Source organism: Acanthopagrus latus, chromosome 20 (genome assembly GCF_904848185.1).
Source record: "Acanthopagrus latus isolate v.2019 chromosome 20, fAcaLat1.1, whole genome shotgun sequence".
In the NCBI taxonomy this organism is placed as follows: domain Eukaryota; kingdom Metazoa; phylum Chordata; class Actinopteri; order Spariformes; family Sparidae; genus Acanthopagrus; species Acanthopagrus latus.
Window position 1 is genome coordinate 2,492,008 of NC_051058.1, and position 14,548 is coordinate 2,506,555.

Sequence of the window (14,548 nt, forward strand, 5' to 3'; positions counted from 1 at the left end):
GGCCTTGACATATGGATACACGCAGACACACACACACACACACACACACACACACCCGCGTCATCTGCACTCTGTGTTTGCGTGTGATGGGAGTCGCCTCCGCGCCGCGCTGACAAGGAGGACTTTCACTCTCCGCATACTTCGCACGAGCCCGCAAACTGTCCACCGCTCCCCTCAGCTGCTCATCAGCTTGACTGACGGCTCGCAAATGTTCGGGCTTCTCGACAAGTCCGAGAGAGCAATTTGTCAGATAAACAGCTCTCAGAAGCAGACGACTGGCTTGTCAGACGAGGAGGCGGAGGGCAGCAAATTGGAGAAACTCAGTGCAGGAGAGAGAGAGGTCACTGGTGTTATCTCTGTCGGTGTGTCCTGCTCACTAATCAAGCCATTAGTGAAACAGATAACAGGAATCTTTGTCTCTGAGCTTCTGAGTGTTTTCCCCTTTTTGCATGTATGGATGAATCCAGCTTGCATTTTTGGGATCTCTTTTTGATTGAAAGACACAATTCCGTTAGTATCACCGTAACTGTGCTGTGAAAGGTTCACCGTAAACCAGCAGGGGTGTGTGGGTCGTCTGAATCTGGCAAAGGAGCCGGTTTCAAGTGTGACCTTGTGTTGTGCTGCAGGATTTGGCTGCATGGTGATCAGGAACGTGCTGCCTGGCGACTCTTAACATTCCGGTCTGTCAGAGACGGGAACACTCATGGCCTGTGGGGATGGCTGCCTGAAATTCTCTGGAGAGGTCTGCTGTTGGCTCAGGCTCTGCAGGTCACAGATCACATCAGGCACCGGACACATACCCGGACCACGGGAGAGAGGAGGGTACAGATTGTGGAGGTACTGCCTGGCTACTGTAGCTATTTCAGTTATGGAGAAAAAGGGACAATAATAATCCTTAGTGTCCCACGAATTATGGTCATATTGGGTGAATCGGCACCTACTCGACCTCGTTTCCACCGTGAGCCAACTTTCAGTGCCAACGCTGGGTGTAGAGTGTTGGAAAGTCACTATGCTTTTAACAAAGTTGTTCAGTGGGAACTGGCCATGAGGGTGGTTGGGGTGACGAGGGGAAAGTTGCAACAATGCTGCTGTTTATGTCCAGTATGAAGCCAACAGTCAACGGTGAGTTATTTTAACTCTGTATGTAACTTCATAAAGTACGTTATTAAAGTAGGTTAGTTTGCTGAACAATTTAACATTTTTCTTGCCTAACCTAACCAGACTTTTTACGTCGAAGGTCCGAGGTAGCCGTCGCTGGCGCACTCCAACGGTCACGTTGTTTTGGCGATGGTTACGTACTGACCAGTTGAGTTGTTTGGATATGAGGACGTGTTGGAAACATCTTGGGGTGTTGAGTTAGAGAGAAGTGATCTTACTAGACCTCTGAAGCCCGCTACATTTGCACTTACTAGCACAACAATCCTGAACCTCCAACCACAGAGTCCTGAACAGAAAAACTGAATGAGTGGAATAAAAAAAGACACCATCTCTGGATCTCACCGAAGTGAAGCATGCTGGGAGGGCTGTGTAACAAAGTGTCTGACATTTTCCCCTGAAGATTCCATACGTAGACAATGCAGATGCAGTCTGACGCAAGCACACGTTATTTTTTTGTATTAACATAAAACAGAAAATGGACTCCTTTCATCCCATTCTCCTCTTCTTATTAGACACAAAGCCCGGTCTTTCCACTTCGTGATTTCAAAGTAAAGCCAACTAGCACAATGCTTAGTATCATTCGACAGCCGTCCACATCAAACCAAAGCAAACAGAGGATCAAAAGCCAGATACCTGTTGTAGCTCTTCTTCATTTTAATGAAATTTCCAAGGTATATTGAAAATGAGGCACAATGTACATAAACAGAGAATGATCAGGCTAGATTGCTGTCCTGAGCGTTAATTGAAGAACATCTGTAATGAACACATACTTGACCCCTGATAAAATCTCCATACAACTGGCTCGAGCGTGCTCTCAGTCTAAAAGTTGTTGTTTTTGCTGAAGCTGATTCCCATAGCTCCTGGTATGTCAGCTGAAACCCTCTGTGCCATGTTGTACTTGGCCTTTGGGATAGGCAGCATTTAGGAGACATTTGGAGGTAACATTTGATGGATTCCCTGTTCCACGCTTTAATGAGCAACATATCTAGAACAAGGGGAAGGCCAGAGTCCGAGCATCAGATAGTGAGGCTTATCAGTCACAACACTCGGCCTCAGTCTGCCTGTGAAACCGACACTATCACATGTGAACTGGAATTCGTTTTTGTTGCTGTGCGTCCAGTGTGCTCCATCACCACAGTTGGCCAGTATTAATTGTTAAATACAGACGCACGTGGCACAATGACAGCAGATTTTGCCAGTGCTGCCACAACCATACAATGGATCTTAAGTGTGATAGCAGCTAATATGTGTCCGGTGCTTAATCTTAAAGCTCAACTAATCAATATTTTGTGTATAGGTAACGAGTGAAATGACTGTTTAGTGTAGATTGTAATCTCTTTATCATTTCATTAAAATAGAAATGATTCATGTAAATTGATTAATAACTGAGTTAATTAAGTATATAAAAACATATTTTTTAGATTTCATGGGAGGATCCATGGACTTCAGGAATCTCAGCCTGAGGGGGGAAGCCGCTCTGTAGTCTGGTGGTACGGCAGCGGGTACTTCTGTATCTGTTGTCAGATGGCAGCAGGGTGAGCAGACTGGGTGGGTGGGTGTTTCTGTCTTTTCGTATCCTTTGGAATCTGTGCAGACATCTCACTCACCGATGTCACTGATGCTCTGTAGATGGTACAAGTGATGGTCTGGGCAGTTTTAATCAGACAATGTCTTCCTGTCCAATGCCATGATGAACAATGCTGGTTTGCCGGCCCATTCCTGGGTTATTTTTTAACTTGGAGATTGGTGAATTGAAAGTGAAAAAACACATTTTCACCTTGCTCTACTTGAAATGTTAACTGAGGGATCATTAGCATTTAAAGACCATAAACAGCCAGATTACTTGGCTTTACATTAGCAGTAAGCTAGCAGGCAACTGTCTCTTCTTTTTCCCTTCTCCTCTCTGTTGCTTTACGTTCAAGAAGGACAGTTTCCCTTCCAGCTCCAGCCAGCTTGAGTCAACATTACAGCATGTAAACACTGACGTCACCTCCGCGGGCAAATGCTGCAGACAGGTCAATAAACCCGTAGATAAATCTACTTCTTAATCACAAAAGTTAAAAAGGTAATCTGTGAGCTCTCCTGCCGTCGTAAACAGTTCCAGATCAGAGCAGAATGTGGTGTTACTCCAGGTGTTTATCCTTCCAGAAGGTCTGGCTCTGCACCCAGCTCCTCCAGAGCAGGCCAGCTCTTTGCCTCCTTTCAGTTTTAACATTTACTGGATTCAGTCCCACCACGCTCATCAGAGCCCCTGCACATTCAACGCAACACACACCAGAACCGCCACAGAGGGCAGCATGGTCACCCAGTGGTCAGTTCCGTTACCTCTCAGCGGATCGGGTCGTATCCCCATTTTGACTTTTATCCGGATGAAATGCTAGTTCACTGCAAAGTGCCCTTTTTGGCTTCTGCTCCTATCAGCCTTGTCAGGAGAGGCGGTGATTGCAGTTGCGTGCAGCAGAGGAAGAAGTCCTCTCCATTGTCTGCTGCGGTTCAAGTGCGTCTGACCTGGCAGGCATACCTCACAACTCTGTGTTGCTTTTACAGAGCTTCAACTTCACCACTGAGCTGAAAAGTTGCCCTAGATGAGACATTAATGTGGCTTTCCCTTTTTTTCTCTCGCAGGTCTGCGCTGGTTTCTACATTTTTTCCATCAACCTCCTCCTTTTTTTCCATCACAGCTACAGTCGCCGTGGCACTGAAGCCTCAGCTTAATTAGGCGGGAGGATTTTGCCGTCCACATTATCATTACTCGTTATCGAGCCAGCATCCCAAAACGCGGCACAGTCCTTTATATACCTGGCTTGATGACTGTAAACTCCCCACCTGACAATAAGCGGCTTGTTCTCTATTTTCCATTTTGCTTTGAAGCAGCTGTACTTCATATTTCTGCATCGTCGACCTCCAAAACAAAAAAAATCTTAACAAAAAGCTCATGTTTGACATAACAGTTTTTTCTTCATCTTTTTATTTCCAACACCTGTTAGAAGTTTGGCTCAGAAGAAAAAAAACAAAACAAAACAAAAAGACTGAAATTTAAAAGGAATTACACCTCGAAAACGCTCCGTGGAGGCCTCTATGAGAGAAGAGAAGGACTCTGCGATCTAACCGGCCCACATACTGAGAGGGAAGTAGTAAAGTAAATTGCATTATGATTTATGGAAAATTTGCTCTTTGCGTGGAGATTCTGCCATCACCGCACTGATCTGCTCGTAAACACAGCATATGTGTCCTGAGTAAGCCTGTCCGTCAGCCTGTTCATTAAAATCAATCCTTTAGATCTTCTAAATGTTTTTCATCTGATTTGAGCCGGTGTTGTTCTGTCCATTGTGCTCTACCCGAGTACAGCCCCGTGTGTGCTTCTATCGCCGCCCTAATCACAACCAGGTGCCTCCCATTCAAATTAACATATGGTTCTAACTTTCCCCCTATTTTGACAAATGCATACCTGGGTTGCTGACTAGTAAAACCGTAAAATGAATTCTTTCTTTTTTTTTTTTTATTATTCACAACACATGAGGATGGCTGAGAGAGCAAGGTGGAACAGAGCTGAGAATGATTTCACCTTGCATGCAACCCTCCACTGCTGGTATTGTGTGCCGCGATACACGGCCGCGATCACAGTTATTAAAAGCAGAGCCTATTGTGCTCGGCCGATCCGAATTCATTTTTTCATTCATGCGTTATTTGGGTTATTGGTTGTACTTGAAGAGTGCAGCAACGCATGAGGAACGGCTTTATCTAATGTGATATTTTCATGATCTGTGACTGCAGTTCAGCAGATACATTAAGTAAAAAAAAACAGTCTTTATTTTTGCATTTCGGAAGCTGCAAACTGAACCAGAGTCAGACGTGATGTGGCGTCAGCGCTCTTATTCATCAATGCTGCTTACCAGAGAGAGGAGTCTCTAGTCTTGGCAGTTTTACTTCTGCTGAGACAGTTTCAGCCCCAAACTGAGTCCCAAATCAAGACAGTTAAGTTCGGATTCTAATCCAGAGGCAAGACCCAGTCCACAAGACCACCAGCGTTTAGCCTGCTTACACATACACAAGCTATTTGACCCCAAAACTAGAGATCCCGAATTGGAAACTATGACATCGTTGAGTTTAAATGAATGTTTCATGTTCATTAATATCATTTTAAATATGATAGGAATTGAAGTTTAGCAAGGAGTTTTTTTTTTGTTTTTTTTTATTGTTAGTTGATTTGTTTTGGGCTCGGAGAGGACCTGATGTCATTTCAAGGCAGAAGGTGTGAGTCAAGTCAAAGTCCTTCTTCGTCTGTTGTTCCACACCTCTGCTTTGCACTACCTTAAACTGAATGCAGCAGGCGCTCAGGCTCGTTTAGTTTTCAGTTCAGTCACTTTCAATGGCCAGTCTCATTAAACTAATGCTAATATGACAAATGCGTTCGCAAAGCATGAACCACTTTTCACCGTTGCAGCTCCACTCTGACATTTAGGCTGGAAATACAGTTAGAATCCTTTTACAGAAAAAATCAGAAACGCATGTGGCAGCTTAAGCAGTGCCAATGAAAGCAACCGTAGATGATGAACAGCTGAGAGAAGCGCTGCTGATGACAGACCAATATATAAAAAAAATGATAGGATGGACTAAGATGTCTCTTTTATTGATATTTATGCCAGGGTGTCAGACAGTGTTATTCAAAGGTTTGATGGGTAAAGGGGGGTCGTGAAAACCAATAAAAATTATTCAGGAACTCTAATACCTCCCGTGGGAGTATATGGCATCAACTCTCTGAAGCCCCCATTCACTTAAATGCCACACATGTGATCGATATCAGAGAATGATCGGGAGCTGTCTGTTCTCGCTTCCTTTGCTCTCCGGTCTGGAATGCGCTCCATCTCTTGCATCTGAGCCGTGAGCCGGATCAGAGCTGTATATTGTGTTACTGTTTTCATTTCTACCGTGAGGATTTCTCCCCTTGGTAAAAATTCACCGCCCAAAGCTCTTGTATCCACAATACAACACCTGGAAAAAGAAACCCTTCATTAATCTCCACAGCCCCTAAGAATCTGTGGTTTTAAGCACTCCTGTTTCCAAACCACATGTGAGGCGGCACAGCGGCTGGTCGGCAGAGCCTTTGTTTTAGAATAACTCTGGGTTATTTTCAGGTCATTGTGGGCGAGTGGTTTCTTAATTGAATTTCTAAGCGTTTTGTTTAATATGCCACCGTTAAAGGGGGCTAAAAATAGCCCGGTGGATGCAATGACCTAATCTTTTCCGGAGTTTTGGAGAGATAGATAATCCTAGACGGTCTTTATCTCTCTGACTAACAGCTGATGAATGAATTATTACAGAGGACCACAGATTAGATCACTGTCAGTGTTGTTCTTAACTTGAGAGTGCCAAATCACGTGGTGCTGCACTGATTACTGATACCTCTGAGGATATGGTCCATATGATAAACTGTATGGACTTTGTTTCTCCTGTCTCCTTCAGTGTGTGTGTGTGTGTGTGTGTGTGTGTGTGTGTGTGTGTAACTGTATCCACATTAATTCCAGGGAAGCTTTTATAGCTTTTATAATAAATATAGCTGGTATCTGTGGTGACAGATGATGGAGGGCACTCCTTTAATTGCCTGCCTTCATGAAGCCTGTAACGAATAATGAAATCTTGGAATGGAAGCTTCTGAGGTAAGTCCTTTAATTCCCTCTATATTACATTTGTCCTTGCTCATATCCACAGCGCATATTAGCGACAATCACGGAAAGTTTAATAGCTGCCCAGCTGAGTTTTTGTTTCCAGTGGACAGTAGCTTCAAATCTGAAAATCCCTTTCATAACAATAAAAGCCATGAAATCATAATAACATCTATTCCCCTCCTAAAACTGTCCAAACGTGAGTCAGTCGACGACTTTATATAAAGTCAGTTTTTCTGCTGTGTAAATATGGAACTCCAACATTTTTAATATCAAATAATTACATTAGTAAATATCTTGCAATAAAGAAATGCACCAGTGATTCATTAATAAAACTGAAGCTGCTGCTGATATGCCACCTTGCTACCTATGCACACGCTAGGTAGCTAATTGAGCTAAATGAAAAGAGCTCAGTTATTATGTATGTGAACAGAGCTTATTTACCTAAGCATGTTCTTGTTGGCTGATTCAGAATAACTAGCGAGTAGCTGCAGAGCCAGTCATTCTGGAGGAGTAAACACCTGGAGTCACATCAGATTCTGCTCTGACCCACCGCTGTTTGGGATTAAAAAAGTGGATTTATCTTCACTGCTGCTGTTTTTAGAGGTGACCTTCATTGTTGTATGTTTAGGTGTCATGTTAACTACTCAAACAGACCCGCATGCGCTGCGCTGCGCTCGCTGCTCAGTAAAGTACAGTGAGATGTTCCAGCTGTTTGGGCTGAAAAAATACCTGCCTGAGTAACATGAACAAATGATCCCCCGGTCAAAATCATGTGAGAATTCGCTGGTGTAAACAAAACATCAGGCTACAGTTGCAATTACTGATTTTTTTTTTTGGGAAACATCCATAAACACAACACTGTCATAGTATAACCTTTCAAACATTTGTCTAATTACTCATCCAGCAGATCGAGGGCCAAATTAGGACTTTTGTGGAGTTGTGTTTGTGGACACATCAGGAGTGAAAGTCCGATTCTCATCTATTTCAGCTCTGTTTTTGGTCTCTACCAACCTCTGAGGAAAATATCTACCTCTTAAACTCAACTGTGTTGAACAGTCCGTTGCTAACTTTTCCCTGTATGGTGTTTGGTGCAGCAGATAGCACGCACTGAACTTTGTTCCCAAAAATCAGCTGCGTGCTGGAGCCAAAAACAACAATGAGAGTGAGAGTGACTCGAAACAATTAGCTGAAAGTCACTATAATGCACGATAGAGCCGAGGGACACTGCGCAGTCAGAGGGGCGTCGTCTGTGGGTTTGTTACTATGAGTGACCCCGTTTTACATTCAGCGTGTGATCAAATGTTAATGTAAAGATACCGATTATAGCAGCTTTAAGCGAGACGGGTGCATGTGACTCGTGACAACACCACATGTAATGGTCCGTGGCATAATGAACAACAACGTGACAGGTTATCAGACTGTCACTGGGAAAAACGCCGTTACAAAACAAACCTGAAGTTTACAAGCTATCTTGCATGATCACGTCGGGCTCCAGTTCTCTCTGGGAGGTGCGAGTGTCCAACGAGCAGCCAGTCTGTCACCGAGCGTCACGGACACAGCGATGTGTTTTCAATGGTGACCTCATATTCTTAATTACTTGTCAGTGATCGAGGGCAGGAGCAGAACACACACACTCACTCGCAGATTTATCAACATAAAAGCGAACATGACCACCTTTTACTTCACTGGAAGAGCCCGTGACTAAGAGCTGCCTGCACTCCACACAAGGGCCTGCCATCTCTCTGCACTACAACAGCCGTGGCCTGTATTTATGTTAGCTGCAAAGCAATTTTGACTGTACATTCCAGATAGGTGAACAGCACTTGGCCCAGGCAGGCGAATATTTCAAAGCTTACAAAAAAAAAAAAAAAAAAAAGAATCAGCAATCAATATCCAGTCAACAGAGCAGTTGGCATGTGGAGGTGCGCTGCATTTTTGCAAAAAACGTAACCAAGATTTATTTATGTGTGTGAGCTCACAGAGCCCTGGTATACCTTTCAATAAGTTTTACCGTAGTACAACTAAATATGAAACCAATTACAAACTTGGGTCGGCACTACAAACACAAGTCCACGGGTTCATACTTTTCAGACCTTCCTTTTGAATGCACACGATTATTTCTTGTTCCCCCATTTGGGTTTTTTTCATCACGTCACACAGACTGGTTTAGTAAATAATAAATCTGTTTACTGCCCGTGTGGACTGAGGTAATATTTGCCCTCAGATATGTTCTATCCATCAACTGATTCTCGTTTCGGGGGCCTGTTTCTCTCGGCCCTCGCTCAGATGATGAATGAACATGTGAGTAATTTCACGGATGAATTAGGAGCTTAAAACAACAGCAGGAGAAATGCACCGGCACACGTTCCACCTGTTGCCTAATGCAAAAAAACGAGGTTTTTGTTATGATGTTGTGTTTTTGTGCTGATCGGGGCTCAGATAGAACGCCTGGCAGGTCTGCAGAAAATGCCTTTTGTAACAAGGACAGAAAGGTAAACATTTCTGTCTTACGGCGCAGACTGTTCTTATCATGTCTGCAGTAATATCTGTTCATTACCTTCATTTAAAACCTTTTTTTTTTTTTTTCGACCTAACTAAAAGTTCAAATTTTAACCCCAGGCGTGGAGTTAAAGCGATTGCGCAATACATGATTGTGTATAATCAGAAAGCTTAGTTAATTTCCCCTGATGAAAATGAATCAGTCAGTTGAGGGGCACGTAAACAAGCGAAGCTGTGCAGGGCCGATGTTAAACTGCATGAAATGATGAAGTGTTGGGCTGATCATGTCTATCAGCATCACTGACTAATCTCCTCCAGATGAGAGTAATCTCCCCGACTCCGGCCACCATCAAATCAGTGTGGAATCCACTTGGCTTGCAGGGAAAAAGGTGCCGCACGAAAAGCCAGACTGGAGCAGTAAGGCTTGTATTTACTGCAGGTGTTAGAGAGGCCTGGGCTGCCAAACAACACTCGTACCCACTCAGACTTCTCCTCCTCTCTTGTTTGACTAAATGAAAGGCGCATTGGCCCAGATTTGTATCAGGTAAATTTCTGTTTTCATGTTTAACCCAGTTAAGAATTGCAGTGGGTGTTGGGCCACCTTCAACTCAGTAACCGGAATGCTACCCAATCAACATCTCTGATGCGAGGCCAATGAAGTCTGATTGCGTGTTTTTCTGCAACCTGTTCGTTAAAGAAAATCAATCAGTTGAGTGTTTGTAAGTGGAGGATAAAAGGACAAATACACTGTGGTTTACTTTCTTCTCTGCTTCTCAGTTCCTGCCTGATGGTAAATGAAGATAACATTTACTGGAAGTTGTTTTCAAATTAATTCTTTATTGTGTCTAAATCACGACACGAAATTTGGAAATATGAAAGCAAAGGTGGAAAAAAAAAAAATTACTTCAAAGGAGCGGGCCTTAAAAGTGGGTGCACCGTGCAGCAGTTAGAGTAACACCTCTAATAGCAAAATTGTGTTAATGATGCCATCATGTGGACCCTTACAAAGCTCTAACAGTCATATTCTGAAGACGGGCACTGTCATTATCACCAGATACTAACACAGCAGAGGTGTTAGTGAGCGGAATCCCAATCTTAAGCTCTTTGCACATTTCAGGCCCGTGGCTGGAGGCAGTTTATTTCAAAGTGACATCACTGTGGTGACTACTGAAACAAAGCATGATTCATTAGAAGCACCACGGAGAGAAAACATCACTGTGATGAGATACCAGCTCTCAGTGTTTACTCTTCTGGCAGAACTGAGCCTGAAACTCCTCTGAGCTCAGTGTGAACTCACCCACTGGTTCTGTCCCAAAGTCCTTATCTGTCTCTCTGACACACACTCACAAAGACTCACACACACATTTCAAGAGGGCAGACCATGGTAACTACGCTAATAATAAATTAATACAAACTCAGATTCTGTCCATAAGTGAATAAACAAGCTGTTCTCAGGGGAAAGTAAGGGCCCACAACACTGTTTGAATGTAGAGAGGTGGCAGGGTCCGCCACACATAAACAAAGTAAAACAGTATAAATTGTATTGTCCTTTAAGGTCAGATTGTTTATTCAGTTTATTCCCTCAGGGAAACAATAAGAGTTTGATCATTTAGTTTGTTTAGGCAGAAAAAGTGAGATCTTCCTCTGCTCATTAACATTTCTTCTCCTGTGATCCTCCAAAAATGATCACCACTTATTTGACGTACGGCCTCTGACTTTAAATCCTTTATTCTCTAAGATGGAGCAAGACTGAGCCTGAGTGAATGCTGCAGACTGAACTCTTTGTCACCAGATAAAACCGACATTTAGAAGTTTCATTTGAGTCTTAACTCACAGTTACTGTGGTTTAATCCTGCTACAAGTCACACTTATATATTTTATAGTTTTCTATGGGTTTGTAATTACCTCGAAGGCTGGCAGCAAAGCAGTTGATACCTCTGCTGGTCATACAGTATCTCATGAGCCCCGTTGTGATCAAGAATTAAAAGAGATTTGTTTTTATGTTGCGTAAGTCAACGCACGTAAATGATGTAACTTACTTTACCGAAGTGACACACGCATGTCGTGTTTGAGTGTTGAGTATTACGTAACTTTTGTTAAGTAAGTTACGGGGCTGAACGCAGTTATCTTAACGCAAAGTTTCAACTTTTACTCAACGTAACCAAGTAGTAGCCCACTGGACAATGTGAATAACCGTCCAAAATTCATCATATCATAATTTGTGAATAGTTTGTTATGTCTAACCAGACACTGCATATAATATATTATTGGTAACTTGACATGCAGCCTTAAGTAGAGCGTCATAGTTTGACACTTGAGGCGAATGACCGAGCTGCTGTATTTGACGAGTCGGGAGCGACAACTTACATATAAATTGGTGTAGTGAGCTTAAGGATAGAACAAATTAGTCATTGGTGACGGGCTGTTTGAACTGACAAAAATACATCAAACATGTTCATCTCCAACATTTACCCACATCCAGTACAACTTATATATTTCATGAATTTGATTTCTCAACATGAAAGCTAAAGATGGGGAAATTATTTAATATGTGTTTATGTTTAAACAATACTGAAGACAGCCTTCAGTACCTGTATTTCTCTTTGCTCAACTTCATAATATTTTTTTTTTCTCTCCAAGTTTTTTTTTTTTTTTTTTTTGGTGTTCAGGTTACAGGATAACTGTTGTGTTTCGTCAGTTGTGTTCATTTTCTTTTAGACAAGGTTTTTTATCAGTGAAATGTGCTCAGTACATATCTTAGTCATAACCAAAGGTCTCATTGCCAAAAGTCCTTATTAATGTCTTTATTAGTCTTTATTATGGACTGTGAAAAATGATTAGGGTGAAGGAGGAGTCAGAAGGGAGAGGAGTCTGAACTCTTTTCAGAGCAAATCAGTTTGACATTATCTCAGGTTGGACTTTTGTCCTTTTGTTACCCTTCCCTTGTGACATTATATTTTATTGGAAAAATAAATGAATAAATAAATGGAAGGACCCCTGGAGCCTGACTTAGAAAGAAGTGACAGGGAGGGTCCAAAGCCAATATTATCAGAGGGCTGGGCCTTGTTTTTTTTCTCAAAAATATCAAACTCAACCAAACAAATAACTTTAAAACAGCCCTGTATTTTTTTTTTCCTATCCAAAAATTGATAGCGTCAAATATACATAATAATATTTAGGGATTAAACTTAAAAAATGTAACATTGGCCTGAAGAATTGGCATCATTCAGGTGGGATGAAATGCTCTTCTACTGTGTTCCTGAGCAGTACATGAGGAAAAGGTCAGTATGTCAGTAACAGTCTTATCTTTCAGTTGTGTTTGGAGTCTGTCATCTGGTCTTTGGCAGGAACGCGAGGAGCCACAGTCTGGGCTCCTCACTTGTTTTGTTTCCCGTGTCCCTGACGTCTACAGGCTGATCCTGAGACTGAGGCGACTAAATGAATGGCTGAATTAGAGGAGATTCCAGTTTATGTTCATCTGCCTCTTCAATTACTCTCACTCCCCCACCACACATGACATCATGGAAAACTTTGGAGGGTCTAGGAGTGCAGAGGGAAACGCTGCGTTGCTCTCACTATTCTAAGAGTCCGCGGGGATACATCGGTCTAAAAATACCGATTTAAATCACAGGATTCCTCGGATGCTTTCACCTTCATCCCTGTGATGCGAGTGGCATTTAAGCCAGGCTGATTTGGGCTGTGAAGCTTGAAAAGCGGAGATATTTCAGAATGGATTAATCATCAGATGGATTCAATAAAATGTTCAAACAACCTTGTTTTATCTGGCACCGGGACTCTCCTGGCCTGGCGTGTGACTTGCATTCTTACAGTACCTGTTTACCTACTGTATATATGTTGGCTGGACTTATTGGTTTAAAAAACAACAACAACAACAACAATTTTCTACTATTTCTAAAGATAATAAAACAATATTGTTCATATAAACTTGAGGTGTGATGATTGTTTTCCTTAGATGTACGAGTGGAAATATGTTGACTATTACTTTCACTGATAACATGCAAAGATACTGAGATATCAGAGTATTCGCTTCAGGGAAAACCTTAAAATGAAAATCACAACAATTGAAATATAAATATTTTATATATAACGATACTCCTTTTTACAATTTTCAAACTGCACCCTTTGCCCTTTTTAACCCTTTATTTACAGACTGTACTAATATTTGAGCCGTAGACTTGAATGACCACATATTGTATTTGGTTTTTTGTACTGTAGTTATCTATTTTTTCAGACCTACTTGCCCTGTTCATTATACAGGGTTAGGGTTGGCACTAAGTGTAACCACTGGAAACTTCTTCTCTGATGCTATAAGCACAACTAGAATGGCACTCAGTAGAGCGCATCCAGTATCAAGCTGGATAGTCCACTAAAATGTAAACCGCCCATAACCGCTGAACCATAATTTAATCTCAGCAGATCGAGGATCCACATCAAATTGTACTCACTCATACATACCAAGCAACTAAAAACATCTGACTATTTAGATCCATACATCATCAACAGAAACTGTCAAAAAACGTTGATGCTAATGATATGATAATATGATAAAGTGCTACCTCACATTGTCAGAGACAGAGAGTAAAAAATTCCTGGATCTGTCTCTTTATATGGGATCAGCACCAAGAGAGCTGAAGCCCACCCTCTAAACAATTTGCATTTAAAAATTAGCTCAGAATTTTTGTGTAATCCTTCTGACGAACCAACAAACAGACCCAGCTGAACACATGAATTCCTTGGCTGGGGTAATAAAACAGTCAGATGTAATACAGAAGATGATAAGGATAATTCAAATACTAAATTGTTTGGCTAAAAAAAAAGAAAAAAAAAAAAACTGTTTCCCTGCTTTCATTATACACAGTCTGTTTGCTTTACTTGTAACGGTTGAGTTGTTGCGCTGTGTCTGAGTGGGAACGATCAATGAACTCATTGTGCTGGAAGTTTAAGATCAAACTTAACAATTTATTCTTTAAAGTAAAATCTGCTTTCTAAGCGCTTTGCACTGTGTTTGAATATATTTCGAAAACTGTCACCATACTTTTAATGCGTTACTGTAACTTTGCTCCAGCAGGACAGTCTGACAACATTAGACAATCTTCCCACAACAATCACCAGATTCAGCTTCCAACTTTGCTGAACTGTGATTAAAGCTCAGATACGTGATGCGCCGGACACCATTGAGGGGAGCGCAGGCAGAAACACAGAGA

General features: G+C 42.0%; 1 protein-coding gene across 3 annotated transcripts in view; it reads right to left on the reverse strand.

The window, feature by feature from the left end:
- The window catches only part of myocd (myocardin), a 114,595-nt gene that overhangs the window by 41,186 nt on the left and 58,861 nt on the right, over window positions 1–14,548 (reverse strand). The window lies entirely within an intron of this gene.